General features: G+C 30.3%; 1 long non-coding RNA gene across 1 annotated transcript; it reads right to left on the reverse strand.

Moving 5' to 3' along the window:
• Positions 1 to 1568: 1568 nt before the first annotated feature.
• LOC134273842 (uncharacterized) lies at positions 1569 to 17170 on the reverse strand. Its single transcript, XR_009993496.1, has 2 exons — positions 17005 to 17170; positions 1569 to 2348 (listed from the first exon to the last, which is right to left on the reverse strand). It is a non-coding gene; the product is annotated as an uncharacterized LOC134273842 (long non-coding RNA).
• Between the last annotated feature and the right edge of the window lie 5427 nt (positions 17171 to 22597).

Raw genomic sequence — 22597 nt, forward strand, 5'->3', positions numbered from 1 at the left:
GCAAAAAACAACTCTTTAGTATGTTGATTTAAAGTAAGCACTTACAATGTTTCTTTTTTCTTCTTTTTTTTAAACATGGTTTGCCTCATTTTACTGAAGATGAATTGTAGCGCTCTGATTTAAAATAAATCATTTGATCGAAAAAATAAACCGATAAAGGATTTAGAGAAAAATAAAATACAAAACAAAATAATTCCACTTAATGATGGACTTGACTTTACATGATTATCCTCTGTGACATGGAACAAGATTGTTCGATAAGAAAACCTGTTTAAGCAGCCTCGATGAACTTTGTAGAATTTTAATCCCATATCACTTAATGAAGCAATGCTCAAAAGCCATGTAATTTGGAAATGCTTACGAAAATAATTGATGAAAGCTTTTTCGTAAAGTGTAATCTGCAGTTTTCCGCCATTTTGTCTTTGTTTTTCCACGTTTGGTGGAAGAAAGAGTCATTAGGCTTAATCCTCGGGTTCGGGGTTCAATCAGATGGTTTTGGCTGATATGTGGATTCGTTGCATTAGTGATGACCTCATGTTACCTCCATTGGAGTGGGTGTCTTTGTCAAGTGATTCTCTCTCTCTCTCTCTCTCTGTGTCTCTCTGCAATGTGCATCCAACACCCATATATTGGAATATATATTTCTATAAACCATAACTTTCAATCAAAAACATTTATTTATTTGTGAACTTATGGAGAAAGTTTAACCTAATCAAAACTAATTTAGTTTAGAAAGTGTCATATATGAGATGGAAAACGTATTTTATCTCTTTTTATACTAGACTTAAATGTCTTATAGTGTATATTTATGAGTAAGTGAGTAGAAAAAAGCGGTTAAAAGTAAATAAAAATTAGAGCAAGAAAATAGGAAATAAATTTGATAGAGTTTATAAAGCCGAATTAAAAGATGAAAGTTGAATATAGAATGCAGAAAGAGAAGATCAAGTATAAGCCATCAGAGGGACAAAACAAATATGTCAACAGACAGAAAAATTATAACGATATTCTGTGAAGCACGTTAACTTAGTACATCGTAAGAATAAGACAACAAGATGTTCTCGGAATTTGTTTGTGTTTGACCAGAGTTAGGTACAGTGTTATTTTTCATATCCTTATTGTGTTCTTGTTTATTTCCGTACATCATAAATAAATCTTTCATATAAGATATATGACTAAAGCAATAAAATAGAGTGTATCATTGTTCTTACCAATACTTGCATTACGAAAGACTTATCAATGATATCATAGATACTAGAGGTATCTCTAAAAATAAATAATACATCACAAGCCTCTAGTCGTGCTTATCAGGTATAATATTTTTTTATTTAATGCCCAAAATTATTTGATAAAAGTAATCCTTTGTTTCCCACTTAAAAATAATTTCAATCGTAGTTTATTCTACCACATGTAACAAATGCAATTCTTCCTTATTTTTTTTATTTCTGTGTGAGAGAAGCTACCCCTTTATTCTTCTTGATACGATACTATGTTACATCCGCACCACTTACGGAAACCCAGTTTCATTATTCATGATTTCTGTGATTGGTGGAATTTTTTATCAAGGTAAATCAAATGTTGTCAACTTTAATATCGAACAAATAGGCATACATAAATATTTTACAGTTACAACCCATCTCGTACACCAGGGGGAGAAGTTTGAAATTAGCGATAGGCATTATCGCGTTTGATATCTCCGATTTAGGAATATTTTGTGAGTACCAATCCCTGATGCCTTGTAAAAGAACTGTATACAGTCTCTTCATGTTACATTTGAAATTCTGTTTTAATTTCTAAATAAATGTTTGCCCAATATACAACACGATTTATTTTTGCAAATGTTAAATTCTCTTTGATCATTCTATGTATTAAAACCTCGTATTTTGAAAATATGTGTTGCTAGATTAGCATTTCAAATGAATAAAATTAATTCATGTTATCAATCTTTGAAATGCATGTTGATTACAAGGTAAAACAATAAACAAGAATTTCATACAAACACTTGCGTTATTGCAAAGAAGAATAGCAGACACTAGAAAGAAAGAAATAATGCAGCTCACTGTGATTAAAAGCAATCTTGAAATTAATATTTAAGTAGAAATCAAGCCGCTTCTTTGATGTCCTGGTAGGAAAATTAATAAAGTTATCAGGCTCTATTTCAATATGAGTTGTTCTGCTGGAATTGTCCGGGGGATATGATGCCTTATACATTATTTAGAGATGATTTATCACTGCGAATACTCTATCTCTGATTACATTATATTTCTCCATATCCCAAAACATGGCTTCCATTCCGCTTTAGTTGTTCTACTTGGTGTTTGGTTCACTGTTTGTAGAGTTTAAGTGAACGTCTGGAATAAAAAAGGATCTTATATTAATATTCTTCTGGTTGACAAATTAAGTCATGCATTATTTAGAATATTTTATAATGTTGTTTGGAAGGTATTTTTGATAGTTATTAAGTGTCCATCATTCACATTAAGCAAAATAAAAACAAAGACGGAAGTGTTTGTTCATTATTAAAATTTCATGGAGTAGAAATGAATATGTTCTCTAGAGAAAACGATTAATTAATTTGATTGATGAAGAGCAGAAAAGCAAAGGAAAAGATAATGTGCTGGGACGAATCTATATGGCATTGAAAAAGTATTTCAATAGTCATATAACGTAAAAATTTCCATCGACAATTACTGAAAAATCAGAAAATACCGGGTACTGCGTAGCACTTGGAATTCAACAGTAAATTGCACTTTAAGCAGCCATTCACGCAAGGAAATTAAGTTTTATCAAAGCTTTTATCTGCAAAAAGAAATGTTTAATGTTTGATGTTTGATAAACAATGGTATCTTGCAGGGTAAAAAAGGAAAATAACTGCAAAAAACATTGTTTTTATGAATCACATGAATTTTGTAAGTTAATTTTTTACAAATATATTTATCTGTAATACACTTAAGGTCAGACGACATGTTCCCCAAATATATGTTTTGTATCTTTTGGTATTTTATAAAAAATTATTCATATTAGCCATTCTCTTCTGATTTCTAAATTGTTTTCAAAATGTTTTTAAAAATAAGTACACAAAAATTTGAGGTAAAGGCCATTTAGAAGATTACCCATAAGGGTTATATAAGAAATATGACCCAATATCTTGGCCAAATGCATGGTAAGGTACCCTAAATTTTTGTGAGGAAACTTGTTTAAGTACCCATACTTCAATGACAAATTCTTAGAAAATATTATATACATGTATTTTTGAGGACCGTGTCTTCTGACCTTAAGAAAAGAAGAAGGGTTTTAACACAACATGTATCAAGGCTTAATTTAAACAAACAGACTAGTTAGCTTTGGTGGTAATTGGAAGAAAAATGTGTGGTATTTATTCCTTCTTTAGTTTTGATATTATTTCTTATCCATCGTAAAATTAATATATTGAAATATAATTGAATTATCCAAACAATAAAGCACATTGAAGAAAATGATATCATCATTTTTTTCACGGACTTTTCAAAATATAATCTAGGTTTTATGAATGCATTTGTTCTTTTGATTGTTTCTTGGCAATATCTGCTGTTTTTTTTTTAAATATTGATATTTTACAAAGGCCTACAATTTAGTTGATAATCCATAGATTGGAAATGATGTTTTCCCCTTTTTGTCCAAAAAAATAACCAAGAGAGATAAAAAAAGATAAAAATTGTAATTTTTTGAATTTGCCGGGTAACAAGGAATGTAAAACTTACAATTGTTATACTGTAAATTTCGTATATACAATCATTCGATGCATTCAGAATAAACAACAATAAACACTATTAAAAAGCAGTTCAATTTATTTACATCATTTCATTTTGGTCACAACTAAAATAACACATTTTTTGACAGACAACGGAAAAAGAAAAAGGATGGCTACAGCATGCAAAACAAATTTACACGATTCTTTACATTTCATGAAGTAGTTTTCTTCGCATTAAGCATCTATCTAAATAGTTATACATGTATAAAAAGTTTTTTTTAACATTTTAATTACATGTATTGACAATTTCTTTAATGGAATTAGTACTACTGTATAATTTATCACTAAAATATGATAATATTGTATTCGAGGATTGCCATACACAAACAATGAAGAAAAAAGAGATTTTCGTTCAAATTTCTTTTTTTTCCTTTTGACGTCATCACGGAATCCTAAATAATGAAACCCTCTATCCGATATAATAATAATAATAATAATAATAATAATAATAATAATAATAATAATAATAATAATGATGATGATGATGATGATGATGATGATGATTAGATGATGATGATGATAATAATAATAATAAAAATTATTATTATTATAATAATTTGAAAACAGTAAATCAATAAATAAAAACGGTTTTTATCAAGTGTACTGATATGCTTTGAAATTTTTCTTTTTGAAAAATAAATGAAAACAATTTATATGTATCAAAATGTATTTGTACATGCATATGCTTATGTAAATATCATTGACACCGAACACAATGTAAATTAAACATATAGTTGTGTATTATTGTTTATAATAAAAATATTTTTTTTCTCAATTTATGATTTTAAAAAATTTTACATTTGTGTATAAATGCTTTTCCAGGTGTTTGATTGATCAATAAAACATATTTCATCTGGGATGCATTTCATTTTTGTTTGTTTCTAGACAAAAAATGGAGATAACAATTTTTATTTAGAAGATTTATATACTAGTATATGCAGTGCCTGCTGTCCAACATTTTTATGTTTATTTTTAAATAAAGTGTTGTTTAAATAAATAAATTAAAATATTTTCATTTACTTGTACTTTTTCCTCTATTTCTTTTAAAGTACTAAATGTGTGCTACAGAAGTAAAAGCATAGACTTATTGTAACAATGTCAACAACAGCTTCTTCCTATTCCTATTTTGATGAAGAGATTTTTTAAGAAATATCATCAATTGGTTACATTTCCCAAAATAGGAAAGACCTTACAAAGTTTAACATATACAAATATAATTTTTACCGATGAAAGATTTGATTCAGAAAATACATTTTGTTTTCAAAAAGGTACAAAAGACAAGAAAAATTCATCCATTGTGCATTGTATATATTCACCTACCTTTTTGAATACTATATATAAATGTGAAAGCTTATGGGGATGATAAGGGATTGTTCTCATACCCTGATAGCTAATTATCATAAACAGCACACAATACGGCTTAAAATGCATTACCGAGCATTTATTTGCTTCTTCCGTCAAATGAACTAATTTGTTCTGTGGTCAAAAACAGAAATGTGTGTAATTACAGCAAGTACAAATCGTATAAGCAAAGATTGATTGGGGTAGGGTAATTATACATTGGCAATGTTGGTTTTGAAAGCTCTATAGAAAACACTACTACAAATGGATTTCAAATCCGCCTCTAATCACGTTCAACTCTCGCGAGATTTTCCATCAGAAGATAGCATGATGGGGAATATAAAGACACGACGAAGGCTTGATTTGTGCCGAAAAATCTTTCTTCATGTGAACGGGATGGATTCCTGTAAACCCGTATTCATCTAACGAATTCACCGGGGACCCATTCCTAGCCGTGTCTCCACTCCAAATGTCGCGTGCAGAAATAGAATTACAAGTAAAAAGAAAATTATCCTGTAGTGGATTTATTATTTGACACGGGTATTTAAACAAACTACTATTACACGAGATTTGGTATCAAGAAAGTCAATTATCTACCTTTTGAAAATGCCAGCATGTTCAATTTCAGTTTCTTAGAGAGAGAGAGAGAGAGAGAGAGAGAGAGAGAGAGAGAGAGAGAGAGAGAGAGAGAGAGAGAGAGAGAGATCTTTATGAAAAAAATTATTTCCTTTCTTTTTATGTTCTGGTACCAGTTGAGTAAAAATTGATGGTGGTTTGAATTAGTTCTAACCAAGCATAGTCTTTAAAAAATAATGAAATATATGGGAATAACGACCTATATTCAAGCTCAAAAGACCATTAAACAATACAAAATTGGAGCAAAGCAAACATGAACCTTTAAAACATCAGAGGTGCAATTAAAAATTAAAATAAGAAAATTCAACGTATTTTTGTAAACACGATTCACACAAATGTTTCTTAGAGTCTAATATTAAAAAGTTAAAGATTTTCTATTCTAATAAAACGCAGCAAAACATTTATATGAACAAAGTAAAAAAAAATACAGTGTTAAATAAAAAAAAATTGTACATCTAAAACAAATCTGCGAACAGGAAATAAAATACGGAACCCGAAATTCTAAAGGAAATTTCAAGGATGTGTTCCCGTTTTGCACACATTTGATAATTGGGTATGAACAATAGGTGTGAAGTGTGTTTTGACAGCAATTATAGTCTGATTTTTGGTTTGGATTTACCTGTGAATACCTGATTTAGCTTAATGTATTCTTAAGAAAAGAAAATACTTTTATTCAAGCTATCAACAAAAATTGCGTCAAAGAAATGATATCAGACATAGATCAAGCAATAAATTCCAGTGAAAACCCAGAGAAAATTGTCAACAATATTGTAAATAAACTAAATAAAAATTATATTGATGCAGCTAAACAAGCTTTAGGAGTAATTAAAGTGAACAAAATAAAACGACTAAAAGCATTCATAAAAATAATAAGCCATGGTTTTCTACAGCTTGTCACAAAGCGAGAAAAAAATACCGAAATAGCAAAGTTTATTATTTTAGGAAACGTTCGCAAAATGCTAAAGAAAATTATAAAAACAAAGAAAAGGCTTATAAAAAGGTGTTAGACAAAGAAATAAATAAGTATAGTGAAGAAATGAGCAAAAAGTTACAAAATATGCGACTCAAAACTCCCAGACAATATTGGAAGATATTGAATAAAAACAATAAACAAAAAAATACAGATCAAATCGATATTGAAAAATTATTTAATTATTTCAGTGAGTTAAATAAGGCACCCGAAATACCAGAGAATATAGAAAAAATGCTAGATAATGAAATTAAAATACTAGAAATAGAAGATTTGAATCATAATCTAAACAAATACATTTCCCAGGATGAATACTTAGTGCTGTAAAAAAATTAAAAAACAACAAAGCTTCAGGCGAGGATAAAATAAGAAATGAATATATAAAATCATCAATACAAATTATGCTCCCACTTTACGAAAAATTGTTTAATTTAGTTTTTTCAAAAGGTAAATTACCCGAATGTTGGCTTGAAGGAAATATCCTTCCAATATATGAAAACAAGGGAGAGAAAAACAATCCGCAAAATTATAGACCTATAACAATTTTAAGCTGTATTGGAAAACTTTTTACATCCATATTAAATGATAGATTAAACGATTTTTCAAACGAATATGAAATATTGCAGGAAAATCAAACTGGTTTTAGAAAACAATATTCAACTGTTGATCATATATTTTCCATACATATTATATCAGAATTATTGAAACTAAATAAGAAAAAACTTTTTTGTGCTTTCATAGACTTTGAGAAAGCATTTGATAATGTATGGCGAAAAGCTCTTTGGTTTAAATTGTGTGCAAACAATATTAATGGAAATATGTACAATGTTATTACGAATATGTATAATCAAATCAAATCAAGGATAGTCTATGATAATAACGTTACTGATTTTTTTAACTGTGAAAATGGTGTCAGACAAGGTGAAAACTTGTCATCTTTTTTGTTTTCAATTTATCTAAATGACCTGCAGAATTTTTTCCAACAAAATATGTTAACTGGTTTACCTACTATATCTGTTATGTTTGAACAGCATTTAAATGTGTATTTGACATTATTTGCACTATTATATGCCGATGACACCGTATTGATAGCTGAATCTGCCGAGCACTTACAAGCAAAAATTAACTGTTTTGAAAAATCTGGTAAAATGTTAATTATTTTAATTTTGTGTCTTTCAATGTTAGTAAATTGTAAATAACTGTGTATTTATTTTCTTATTTTTTCACTATAAGTTCACATTTCACCTACTTACTAAGTATGGTATAGACTATAGCAATTAAGTAATTATCTCACCTGGTCAAATTCCCGTTTTGCACACATTTTTTAATTACTTGTAATTCAAATGTGTGCAAAACGGGAACAAACCATTCAAGTGACTAGAAGGAGAAAACATCCTCAGTTGAACGAAAAACTCGCCTATGTGTTGATCAGATAGACGGAATATTAGTTTTCAAATTTAGAAGAAAAAAAAAAGCCTTACAATTGTTGCTCTACGTATGTACAATTTCTAAAATGAGGCAACTTACTGACAAAGTCGATGAAACAACAATATCAGCAGTCTCGTTTAAAGTCATCATTTCGTAAGTTCTTTCGTCGATACAATGACCTTGTCGGAAAATACAATTTATCACTGAGTAAAATGTTGACTGTCGTTTTTCATACTAATTGTTAGTCCATTATTTACACACTGAATTGACGATGGATTTTCCCGTTATTTCCCGATCATGACATGATCGGTCGGCAGGGGATGCTCACTCCTCCATGGCACCCGACCCACCTCTGATGTTTCGGAGGTCCATGTTTGCTCTACTCCTATTTTGTGTTGTTTTATGGACTTTAATATTGAATACCGATATCTCCATATCCTTCTTAAAGACCATATAAATATTTTTCTATATTATGTAGATATTTTAAAAATAAATTCCGTTCCATATGAGTACAAAATAGGTCTCTTAAGACGGAACGTATTATTATTCATGGAAATTTCATAGATTGTTGCAAGACGTGTCTCCAAAACTAAAAAGATATAAAGAAACCAAAGCAACTCTTCTGATACCAACTTTTGAGTACTTGTGTGTAAATTGGGCGTTTTTTTAAGAAAAACTATTTGCAGATGACTTATTAGAAAGAAGCACCCTTTATGTTAAATATTTTCATTCAGAGGAAAGAAAAAAGCTTGGTAGATCATTTACCGCTGTGTATCTTTGTATGGAATTAAGGACAGATGATACAAACAAATTTTTCTTTGGAGAAGACTTAATATCATGTCACAAGTTTAGAAAAGTGGATAATTCTTAGAATTTTTTCTCCTAAGAACTGGAAAATGAAATAGACTTGGAAAATATTAGTAATATTTCAATAAAATTACAAATATGGACAAAACACACTCAATAAAGGTTTACAGATGAAAACAGAGTATGTTAGCTTGGTGCTAAGCGTGTAATATAAACTTTAGAAAAATATATCAAGCCAGGTGAATTTTATTAGGAAAAGCAAAATTGTAAAAATCAGCCTATGTGAAATTGCTGATTTTTGTTTTTCCTCATAAAATTCAACTGGCTTGGAATTTTTTTTTATTTTATATCACACTTTTAGCTCCAAGCTAACATAATCTGAAATTTGTTTTCACCTGTAAACCTTTATTGAGTGTGATTTGTCTATATTTGTTATTTTATTGAAATATTACTAATATTTTCCAAGTCAAATAGATTTTCCAGTTTTTATGATAAGAAAATATTCTAAGAATTATCCACTTTTCTAAACTTGCGACAAGATATTAAGTCTCCTCCAAAGAAATAAACAATATTCATGCAACACAGAACCATGGTTTATTAGAGGGATCAACTTTATGCCCCCTGGAATATATACAAAAATATAAACAGAGAACTGACAATTGTTACTTATGCAAAAAATATCAACATATGTCTGGCCGAATCTTCCTTCCCGATTCGGACATTTTCCCTTTAACTTAAACTGCTGTGATTAATTTTTGCATACTGTATTTAGTTGAATTAAAAATTATTGTGTCTTTAACTTAATTTTAAACCATCTGTCAACTTCATCCGAAAAAAATTTGCTGGGTAAATAGGTGTGTTTTGGTACTTAAATGTGTATAAAGAACTGTTTCACTAAATAGGTAATACTTCAAAAAGTTTGTTTGGAATTCATACCGCCTACCTTAATTTGTGGATTTATGATATGAATATATACAGCAACATTAACGAGTAATACTGTGATGCAACCAATACTTATTTCTCTTTAAAATAATATCAAAAGAGAACGGACCATGCATAGTTACATATTCAAAGAAACTAACAGAGAACAAATTTCCTTAAGTTATTCAAAAGTTAATTGAGGAGAGTGAACCTGAGAAAGATTGGGATTCTTCTAATAAAACACGCCAAATTATAAACCACTAGTCATAGAATAATTGCAACAACATTGTAGAATCGACAGCCACAGCATTGAAGGTAAAGTGTCATAAAAAACTAACAATGTAACTTCAATATTTCGTAATAACTTTTCAATCGCCGTTGCACGTGCTCTGATTAAATTTCTTTTACAGCACGTGCAAGTCAGGGAATCAGCTTTGTCTCAGCACGCGATTCAGTGGGAAATATTGATAAAATGTTCGTAAATCCAAGAAAATATTCATCAATTGATAAAATTGAATTGAATACACGTTTTCGGGGCAATTACGTAGAAAATAATCAGAAACAACCCATATTTGAGCGGCCTTCCGAGTAATTTGTAACAGTTTAAAGCGTAATGTGGATTCTTTTATCATTTTTTCAGGAGTATTTTTTTCTTTACTCTGTGAGAAAGAAACAAATTTGGTTCGAAAAAATGGAATATAAGTTTCTCTAAGCATGAACATTGAAGAAAAATCGAAAACTCATTAGCGAAGTGCTGAATTTCAGGTTTTTTAAAAAAGAAGTTCATTTCGACTGAAAAATGAGGGAACTTTACTGGAAAATAATACACAGTAATTTACATCCATAAATTCTCTCCTAATTAGAACGCTCTTGGCAATATTTTCTGACGATGCTACATCAAAAGCGGTAATAACCATACTCGACTATTGTCCAAAAAAAGATATCCATCCACTTGAGCCATTTGATGATTAAAAATGATAACATGATTCGAGACCCAGTGAAATACAGAAAAGTGAAAAGTAATGACAACGGGACATGCTTCAATGACAGGAATACTGACTCCAAATTAATAACTTAATTGACAACCTTATTCCGGAATTGCGTGGTGTTACCATCACGGAATGATGATTATTGTTTCCTCATTTCGGAAAGTGTATATTTCCTGCAATAAAATGCTGGTGTTTAACTATTGATCATTGACAAAGACATCGGCCTCCCTATTAGTGAAATTGAAAGGAGCTTTGTTTGTGAACAGATAATTAGGGGCAGTAAAATTTTCTATCGGAATATAAAAATTTTACACAAGCACTTCTCATCATTTCTGAAGAAAAATAGATTTACATCCTGTAAAATAAATATTAAATTTTTTTAGTTTACTTTCTTTAAAAAATATTATATATGTTTGTATATGGTACTTTACAAAATCGCCTGCATAGTACTGTTCATTTTTAAATTTGTATTCTTAAAAGCAAGACCACAATTTTGATTATTAAACAAAGAATTGTTTAATGATTTTGTTTTAGCTGCGTCTGTGATCTATTAAGAATATACAGATTATCATAGCATCAGCTTCAGCACGGTGTGATTGGTTTGCCAGACTGATGAAAATAAGCCAAAAAAAACTAAACGTGTGAAATTTATTTTATCAGATATAGGATGTAGGGGATTCAAAATGACAAAAAAAAATGTACTCATTAATAGTCCCTCAGGTTACATTTGAAGCAACTGCCTTTATTGTATTGCAACCCTTATACATATGGTAAGTGTATATTTATTTGATAGACTGAAATATTCAGTGACTCTTTTACATAAAAAATTAAAGGTGCTTAGACATAGATTTAAAGTTAATATTTTCTCAATTTTTTGTATAATATATTGCAATAGCAATTCACAAGAAAATATAATAAAAATCTATATTCATCTCGAAGTTATTGAAACTTCGAATTTCTGGACGGGATTGATTGACACATCCTAACACTTTCACAATTTTTAATTTTATTCTTATTACTTAAGAAAAGTGGCATTTTTGTTGTATATTAAGGAAAAATATTTTTAAAAAAAACTTTAAATCAGATGTGAGTGGTTAACAGGGGTGCTTTACAATTTTACCAATTTGTATTGCTTCTGCATGGAGATTTTGAGATCGATTGTTTTTTTTTTCATAATGTAAAAAAAAAAAGCAAACAAACAATCAAATATATGGAGATAACATAGAGTATTCATGTTCAAAAGTTCTATAAAAAATAAAAATTTGGAGCAGAGCAATTACGGACCTCGCAAACATCAGGGTTGGGATCAGGTGCCATAAAGGAGTGAACACCCCTGCCGACTTGTCACACCTGCCATATGCTCCTTGTCATGATCGACAATTCAGTGTGTGTAAATAATGGCCTTACAATTAGTATGGAAAACCTCAGTCAACATTTGACTGAATGGTAAATTGTATATACTGGCATAGCCATTGTATTGACCATAGAACTTACCAAATGGTGACTTTGGCCAAACAATAAAATGCTATTATCATGAACATCTAATTTTTAATTGAACTAAAGTTTAGGATATTTATTATATGCTTTTAACTCATTCTGTTGATTGTTTGTGTCTATTGTAAGAAATTTGTCTGGATCTCTTCTATCGTTGGTGCTTGTCAAAATTACTACTTGTGTCAAACAAATTTCTAGTTCTTGAATTATATAGTTTTTCTTTCAGAAGGTTTTAAATTTGACATAAAATGTGTTGTTGTGTTAAGAATATACATGTAATACAATACGTGTAAATAAAAAGTCATAACTGAATCACTGAAACGGCGTGGGAGCATCTGATTTGCAATGTTGTCAAAAAGCCAGCAAATCTTAATTTGAAAGGATTTTTGTAATCTGTAAAGAAAACACACAGAAATCCACATGATGATGCTGATTATTATTTATTTTATTCAAATAAAATCCATAAATCTTTTCATTTGATAAAATTTACAAATTATGTATGCAGCTAGAATGTGTTTCTTTAATCTGCATGAAAACTTTAAAATGCAAGTTTTGTAACATTATGGGAACGATTGATACATTTATTTCTAAATTATATCAACAGATTTAGTTTTAGATGTAATCTTGATTAAACATCGCCTTTCTCTGTAGGGTTCTACTATTTCTCGCTCTGGACTTTCCAGTGAAGAAATTCATTCTTGCGTGACTGATTTGAAAAGAGGACTTGAAGATTTGATATCTTTTGGCAGCCTGTGATGAAAAGTGGTTTAATGGATAAAATGATACAGGATGAATTTCATTTTTCACCATGCACATGGCAAATGAGCCATCACTCTACGGACTCATGTTTTGTTGTAATGAATTTCGATCTATTTTTTTCTTTTTACGATGTAAATAAGACGATTCAGTAGCCTAAAAATGTTTTATTCTAGACATTTCATATAAATTATGTTTTAGTTTATTAGTTATTTGATAAGACTTGATAAATTGATGATAAAAAGACATATATTTTACCCAAAGACATATGTGTAAAGGGACAAAATTTTAGATTTTACATATACATGTTTTCGACAATAAAGAAAATAAAATATTTTATATAATGTTTTTTTAAAAGAGGAATTTAACATTCGCTGAATAAAAAAGGATTTTTAGTTTAAGCTGATTAGATATTCGTTTTATGATTCATAATAATTATTAGTAGAATTGATGCAAAAACTACTGCAATCCCAATCATTTATATATTTACATGCATATTTTGGCTGCATCTGAATTTATTAAGCACAAGACGCAAAATGTAAGAGTGAGGAAAACAATCTTTAAATATAAATCTAAATATGACTAAAATGAGGTAGCCGAATAACATACCTGATACTAGAACATAAAAAGCAACCAAAATAGGAGCTACAGAACTGTAGTACTCTCCGAAAAAATATATTGACAGACCGGAGATCTTCCATTCCAATTTTTTTTCCCAAACCAGCTAGCTACAATTTCTCCGAAAAAATATATTGACAGACCGGAGGTCTTCCATTCCAATTTTCCCCCCAAACCAGCTAGCTACAATTTTGCATTTACCAAAAGAAAGCAAAAATATATAGAAGCAATATTGAAATATTAAGGTCAAAACTTAGAATAAGTTGCGATTGTCAAATTCCTTTAAAAAAAAATGTATAGAAAAATATCCTAATCGAAAGCTATTCAGATATTTATTTGGTAATATTTCCATTTCTAATTTTTCTATCTGTGATAACTCTTTGAAAGTTACCGGAGATAATTTCTTGATAATTCTACCGGAATGTAAATTAGGCAGGTCAATAGGTCAAACGCTAAGGAGGCCAAATATGCACGAAAATCTCGTGCGGCTGCCGTTGTGTTTGACGTCAGTGGACGAGGACTATTGAAATTAGAATGGGAATCCTCATGTAATTTAAATTTATGCATTTTTAAAGTCTAAATCTACAATTTTATTTCCCAATGAAATATTAAGGAATCACTGTCTAAGTATAGTATGCCATGGACATCAACAATAGTGGGAAACATGGGATAATTTATGCATAACGGGCTTCGCCCGTTATGCAAATTATCCCATGTTTCCCACTATTGTTGATGCCCTGGTATCTAACTAATATTTTTATAAATATATAGAGTAAATGTAAAAGGTTATAGGTTCACATGACGGCACCTGATCCCACCTCTGATGTTTTGGAGGTCCGTATTATGACGGCACCTGATCCCACCTCTGATGTTTTGGAGGTCCGTATTATGACGGCACCTGATCCCACCTCTGATATTTGGAGGCTCGTGTTTGCTCTGCTCCTATTTTGTATTGTTTTAAATGGATTTTTTATCTTGAATACTATTTGTTATCTCCATATGTTTCAAGTAGAACTTTGTATATTTTAAAGCTTGGTTGTATCTGAATACCTTGTCCAATGAACAAAAATACTATAGTATAGATAGAACCTTACATGTAAAAGTTAAATCAGTTATTTTAAAAACGTTTGGGAAAAATGAAGAACTTACACAAATAATACGATTTGTTATTGAAAAAATGAATCATGAATAAAAGATGTATACTGGAAAAAACTTAGTTTAAGAGCTTTCAATTTTTATACTTACTGAGTACAAAAACACAACATTTATAGGAGTTAAGGAAAGAAACCTAACGAAGAGGTACTGGGTTTGACGTACCTGATACTAAAACAAACAAACCAACAACCGAGATATAATTTAAAAAGAAACCGAAGAAAGGAAAAAAGTATAAGGAAGAGAATTGAAATATTAAGGTCAAGAACTTATAGATGGCACCAGTGGCGATTGTGTAGCTGTTCCTTCCCCTCTAGTTATAAACATCACCATCAGCCAAACAATCAATCATATCCGATATTGATGTCACACAACCATTAGCGCTATGAAATTATATACCCATGTCCATATGCTAGCGACGATTTGGCTACAAATGGAAGTCATGCATCGGCTGGAAAAACGATCTTGATTTGTTTCCAAACTTTTTTCTCGCTGCATAGAAACAGAGGACTGGACTGTAGAAAGCCGTAAATTCTACTCTTATGCATCCATTTAACGGATTAGTTTCTTACAACATTGTCAGTTAATGATCTCAAAAGAGGGACTCTAATTAAGAGCGGATGCTAAACCTAGATTAATAACCAAACATGAATATTTCAGTACCATCTTATAGATGTCATGCTTAAATGGCTCCCCTGGGAAGCGGTCTTGTAATTCAAATATCAACTCTCAATTATAATGTTTGCATTTAGGTATTTTTTCTCTGAGCCATTTTCTCCGGCTATAATTCAAACGATCACTAGCACTCTATCTCTCTAATGAAATAGGACCGAAGCCAAAAGAAAATTAAATAGAAAGAAATGACGTCATCATCTAGCACAATGCTACATATCATTCAATTGCAAAACTAACAGTTGAAGTTCATAAAATATTTAAGGCCCACTACTGGTGTAATTCAGTTTTGTTTATCACCTGTCCCGTCAGGTACGAGAACAGGATTAAATGTCCATTGTAATCAGAAATTGTTCACTTTCGTGAGAAAGTCAATACTATAAATTAATTATTCTGGCCGCCCAATTTCTCTGTGAACATCTAAGGTTGTAATAATCACGAAAACGATGCACAGTTTACATCATGGTGTCCGACATTTTAACGATGTTATTTTGTGAATCATTGTATTAAACTCGGAATGGATCAAAGTTTTTTCCTTCTACAATCACTGACCTGTGACACAATTTAACTGCACCTGCAAAATTATTTGCAATATAATCTGTCCTTTAATTTTCTTTTTATAACGTTCTGTTGTTTTTACATCTCACGTAAGACTGCACAATACATTAAGTTTTCTTTGGAAATAAAATCGAATTGAGAGCAATTTATGAAACAAAAAGATTCCCTTTGTTTTCCCTACTTTTATTTTGACCTTTTATTACAGTTTTATATTTCGATTGCGAGATGACGTTATTTAAAAATGAGATGAAACGTGTTTTTCTTTCTTTTAATTTTTAAAATAAAAGAGTAATTATTCCGAAGAGAAAGACTATCCTTTTTAATAACAAAAACACCACAACTTATAATTTTAGAAAATCAGGTGCTTTTCATCACCTAGAAGTCATTTTATATATAAATTAATAAATAAATAAGAACATTTATAGTTCAAAATATATGTATATTTGTATTGAACTTTACGACGCTTCAGATTTACATCCCATTTATATAAAAATAAAAATATAAAGTTCTGATAAGTAAAATGTCAGATTCTCTTCTAATCCCACGAACGAAATCTGAACACTATTCTTTTAACCTCTTCTATATTATAAATGATGAATTTCATAATAAAATATTTAAATTAAATGTATGGAAATCTATAAGTTTTAATTTTTGTTTCTGTAAAGCAAGGAAAAATGTAAAAAAAAAATTTAATAAAAAGAGAATCGTTGATAACTGGTGAATAAACCTTATGATTATATTTGTAAAAAAGCGCTTTAAGCACTTACCTGTTTTGATATAAAACCCTTTATTTTGTTTCTCACTGAGACGACATTAATTAATAAAACCTAATTTAAGTCCACTTCAGCACTCGTGTACATTTAAAACTGACTTACTCTCCCGTTTTCCTGAAGCCTTTAATATACCAGCCAAAAACCCAAAAGAATTGTTAGGATTGCAAACCCGATCTGGTTCCATCATATCTATCCTCCTCGGTCCCATCTTGAAATCATACAAAAGCTTTTGCTGCGACATTCGGGGACCCGTTATCCAAGCATATCACAGTCTCTGATTGTCTTTCAATTTGGGGTAACCCTAGTGAATTGAAGCCGTGACAGAAATCCCAGAAACGTGCCCTAAAAGTGCGCAAGCAAGCCCCCCAAAGGTTTTTATTTTTTGGATTTATGTTTGGTCTTCAATTATTATTTAGAAAGCTGACGTATTGATGGCTTGCTGGTCATAAAATATATTGTTTTAAGAATGGAAAAATCGAATTTGCTTTAATATAGAATGCATAAACTAGAAATAAAAATGATCATTCAAGAGAGGCTAAAGTAGGAGATTCTCTGAAAGAAAAAAAGAAATAAAATGTTTTATATCAAAAAATAGAATTTAATATAATTAAAGTTATTTTTTTCTTCACAACAATTTTTAAGAATAACCAATAGCTGTTAAAAGTCTTGAAATATACCGGTATATGAATAAACATGAATTGACCTTATTATAGTTTTTAATAAGGTGAATAACAATGCTTTGGGCTGTGCAATAAATTGTCACATTTCCTTAATTGATTTTGGCATATTTGCATAAGAATCCTCGGTGGTGCCAAGTGATTCTCTGATATCTGCAAAAACGTCATAAATTGGCAGTATTTCAAATTTCTAGGGAAATGAAATATACATTGGAGGGACGTGGTGTCATTATCAATTTGGACAAGTTAATAACATGGCCGTAGCTAGCATGTGAAGACCAAATATAGTCGATCCCTATTACCGCCTCTTTCTGAGTAGTCACGGAAACCAAACTGAAATCCACTAACAAATAATTAGAGTATAAAATTTTATTAATGTTTTGAAATATGTATAATTAATTTGCTTATTATTTTGAAATGCTAACTACAAAGAATAAGATTTTTATATAATGAATATTTTTCGCCAGTGTTAACTTGTAGTTAAATGGCTATTGGCATGAGAACACAAAATCATATGTACAGATAAATGAAGTTGAAAGATTATTCAAAATATTATTAAAGATTTAATAATTTCAGAAATATTTCATTTGAAAAATGCAGAAAAAGTCAATAATCTTCTAATGGAATAATATTCTTTATTGCGTTTTTTTTTTAAAGTTCTTTAAAACTAAACAATTTTCTTTTTCTGTTCCGACAATATCTTTTATTTCTTTATTCAATTTTTTTTATATTTATTCATTAATTATGATTATTAATAAACTTTATAAGATAAGGTTTTTGTAAAATTCAAACTCAACTTGACAGAATACAGTATTTGAAATGACAAATAAGGAACAGGGATCAATATTATAAGACCAACAAACAATACAACTCTGTGAATATGTGTAGATCCCTGGACATAAAATCATAAGTTTTCAATTAAACTTAGATTGTTTTATAGACACACCTTTAATATAACTACAATAGCCACCAAAATCCCCCTTAATGATTTGTTTTACCTTTTACTTTATGTCATTGAATTAAATGACATATTCGACAAAACTGCATATCTGTGTTTGGTTATTTTTCACTGCACTATCAGGCTGATATTTCTCATAGGAGGCATAAATACATTTAAATGGTAAGGAGGATAAGATAATGGGAAAATATTAAGTAAGATGGTTTGGAGGGTCTGTGTTTGCTCCGCTCCTAATTTGTAATGTTTGGTGGACTTTTTTTTTCTTTTTTATGAAAAATATATTTTGTTTTTCATTCACTCCTATTAAGCAAGTTCAATTTTAGTAAAATCCTTTGTTGAAATATTAAGGTAATGTGTAAGAGTACTGATATTCTCTTCAAATCTTTTCTCTCTCCAGATTTTGTAGCATAAAAACAATAGAAAAAAGGAATCCTATGGCCTCTTATTGATTTATGTAAGACGATAAAATAGAAGGAATTATATATCAGCCTTTTTACTTGCATGTCATATGTATGATAAGCAGATGAGAAAAAATAAACGTTACAATGCGTAGATTCGTTTTATTTCTCCTTAATATCATTACCTTAATTCTCAATATAAAGAAGATGCAAAAAACTTTTTCTCATTCAAAATTTTCAAAGAGCGTCAACATCAACGAAAAAAAGTGCAAAGTGGCAAACCGCTAGCACTACCGGTTATTGTTTACATTTTTTTCAAAATCTTAAATTCAACCATATTCATTTAAAAGAAAATATGCATTTATCTAGTACACTGTGTGTATACTAGCAATATATATTGTACAAGAACCACCCTCATGAATTAGTAAAATCGAATCAAGCAAGAATATTTTTTGAAAATAAATATTATATCTAATAGTCACTTGTGATATGTTACTCTGCAGTAAAATAAAGATGTAACTACATGTAGCTGTTTTTATAGGAAGAACATTGTGTTGACAGAACTATTCACAATTACCATTGTTTTGAAATATTCTTCAATATACATGCATGTACAACAAACGTGCCCTAATACTTAAGTCCGTAGAAATTAAAAATCTGTATACGATCATTAATTTAGCAAAGTAAACGACAAAACCATGAACGACTTTCATTTTCTGATTTGATCGTGTTCGCGCGGTAATTACATGTTTGCATGTTGATGGCTTAAAAAAGCTGCATTAGCATTATCTTTATGGTCCTACGTTTATTAAACAACAAACGCCCCTGAGTATTGTTATTGTGGAACCCTTCATGTTTACCACGACTTCTAGCAAATTAATGAATATACGTTGCAATTAGTTCAATATCTTTTTGTTAATTATTGAAGTCAATGGGTACAAAATTCGGAAGCATTACCTTAATTAATGATAACTCTAGCATTCAGGCATCGCCGTCTTTGGTTACGGGGACTTCTGGGAATGAAATAAAGACGGGTAAGAAAGTGGGAAAGAAGTCAGGGGACGACAAACAGCCTCGCTGAGAATACAAACATCTTTATTTGATGATGCTTGTCTGCGATATATAGCACTATTCTCAGACCTAACGGTTACAGTCTGGGGTCAGGAGTCTGTAAAGTTGTAAATAATACCTTCTTTTTTATTGTATCTCAAATTACATTGTCTTTTTGGAACAATTTGATTATGACTTGTACATGATTAAATGCCAGCAACTTAGTTACGTCCGTATGTTATGAAACATGCAACCATTATGGTGTATATGAACATTAAGAAAAGATAAGGTTCTTTATGTTAATTATGAAATAGTACAGATTGTAGAAGTAAATAAGTTTTTCTTAGAAAGAAAATCTCCAAGAAGCAGAAAGCTTTGTTGTATATTACTCAATGTTTATAATTCCAAGGAACTCTTTGGACATTTGAAATCAGAAAATTGTGCCAAGTTCAACAACATGAAAATTTACGACTTCTTAACTTCATAATTTATACTTGTATTCCCCAAAATAAATTAAAGTCCAGACTTTCTGATATCATTGACAGTTCCTTTTTCAATAAAAAGGAAGTAAAGATCAAATTTACGTATTTTGTCATTGGTGATTTGCAAAATTACTTTGTTAGAAAAAATTTGATTATATACACAAATACTCTGATGAAAAAGATGCTTGAGTTTCTGATTGATAATATCTATGTGGATTTGGAGAGGACGTCTTCCAACAATCTACTGAAATTCAAAGGGTACCAATCGCGCCCCGTTATTACCAGACCTTTTTTTGTATTTATTCCCAGTATATGAAGCAGAATTTGTTTAAAATCATTTACTTCACGTAAAAGATTTTGAACAAAAAAAAAAACACTTGCTGTTGCCTTCAACTCGACATTTAGATACATGTATATCGACGACGTTAACAAGGAGTTATTTCCATTCTTATGTCGACACGATATAATCCAAGTGAGCTTGAAATTAAAGATACCTCAATGTCTGGTACATCTTTTTCATACTTGGATATTTTACTAGAAAATGCTGTTAATGGTAATCTAACAACAAAGCTTTATGATAAACATGATGACATACAAAAAGATTTTGGATTTAATTCTACAAGTGGTAATCCAACTTATACTCATAGTTCCCTTTTTGAGGAAGAAAATTCTTCAAAATCATATGTCAGTATTGAATATTTTTAATATCTAAAGAACCAAAATGAATTTTAACTACAGTATATATATTGGATTCCGAAACATCATAAGAATCTTTCCAAACAAAGATACATAGCGGGTTCCAGTAAATGCTCGACCACGACTTTACTCCTCACTAAGATATTAGCAGTAGTGAAAGAGAAACTTCAAGAGTACTGTGCAACAATATATTCAAGAAGTAGTGTAAAAAAAAAATCAGATGTGGATCCTTAAAAAATTCCTAGGAACTTTTGGACAATTTGAAATCACAAGATTTTACCAAATTCAACAGCTAAAAAAAATTACGACTTTTCAACTATTTACACAACCATTTCCCACGATAAATTTAAGTCCAGGCTTTTTGATATATCGACGACGTTTTGTCAATTAACAATGGTAAGTTCCATTCTTGTGTAGATTTGATATATCCTGGCGAGCTTGAGATAAGATACCACTGAGTCTGACACATCTGTTTCATATTTTGATATTTTACTTGAAAAAGACGTTTATGGTAATCTAACAACCAAGCGATGATAAACGACTTTTCTAACGTCAACTTTCCTTACATGTACTTATGCAGCAATATACCTTCGTCACCTGCATACGGAGATTCTATGTCTCATTTGATTGATACGCAAGAACATGCTCTACATATGAATAATTTCTAAAACGAGGTAAATTATTGACAAACAAGTTGATGAAACAAGAATTTCAGCAGTCTCGGTTAAAGCCATCATTTCGTAAGTTCTATGGTCAATATATTGAGCTTGTCAGCAAATACAGTTTATCATTGAGTCAAATGCTGACTGACATTTTTCATACTAATTGTTAGTCCATTATTTATACACTGAATTGACGACGGATTTTCCCGTTATTTCCCTATCATGACAAGGAGCACACGGCGGGTGTGACCGGTCGGCAGAGGATGCTCACTTCTCCATGGCACCTGATCCCACCTCTGATTTTTTGGAGGTCCGCGTTTGCTCTGCTCCTATTTTGCATTGTTTTATGGACTTTTATCTTGAAAAATGTTATCTCCAAATATTATACTTTCATGTAAATAGCTTGAATCTGATTGGTCGAGAAACATTTGATAAAAAACAATACTACCCGCTGAATAATGAAGCCACGCCCTCTTGCGTAGCAACAGTCAACATTGCTTGACGACGGGTGGTATTACAAAAAATAGCGACTGCGCAGAATTTATGCGCGCACGGTTCACTGTAATATGTATTTGTATAAAACATTCAGTATAATATAATAAATATTGCATGTAGTTGAGTGTAACATTGAAAATTTTCACCCCTCGAAAACCATTGTCAGCCTCGGCTGCGCCTCGGTTGACAATGGTTTTCTTGGGGTGAAAATTTTAAATGTTACACTCAACTACATGCAATATTTATATAATGTTTCACACTATGTAGGTGATAATTG

Source organism: Saccostrea cucullata, unplaced genomic scaffold (assembly GCF_032062105.1).
Source record: "Saccostrea cucullata isolate Sc308-1 unplaced genomic scaffold, CSIRO_AGI_Scuc_v1 ctg140, whole genome shotgun sequence".
Classification (NCBI taxonomy): Eukaryota; Metazoa; Mollusca; class Bivalvia; order Ostreida; family Ostreidae; genus Saccostrea; species Saccostrea cuccullata.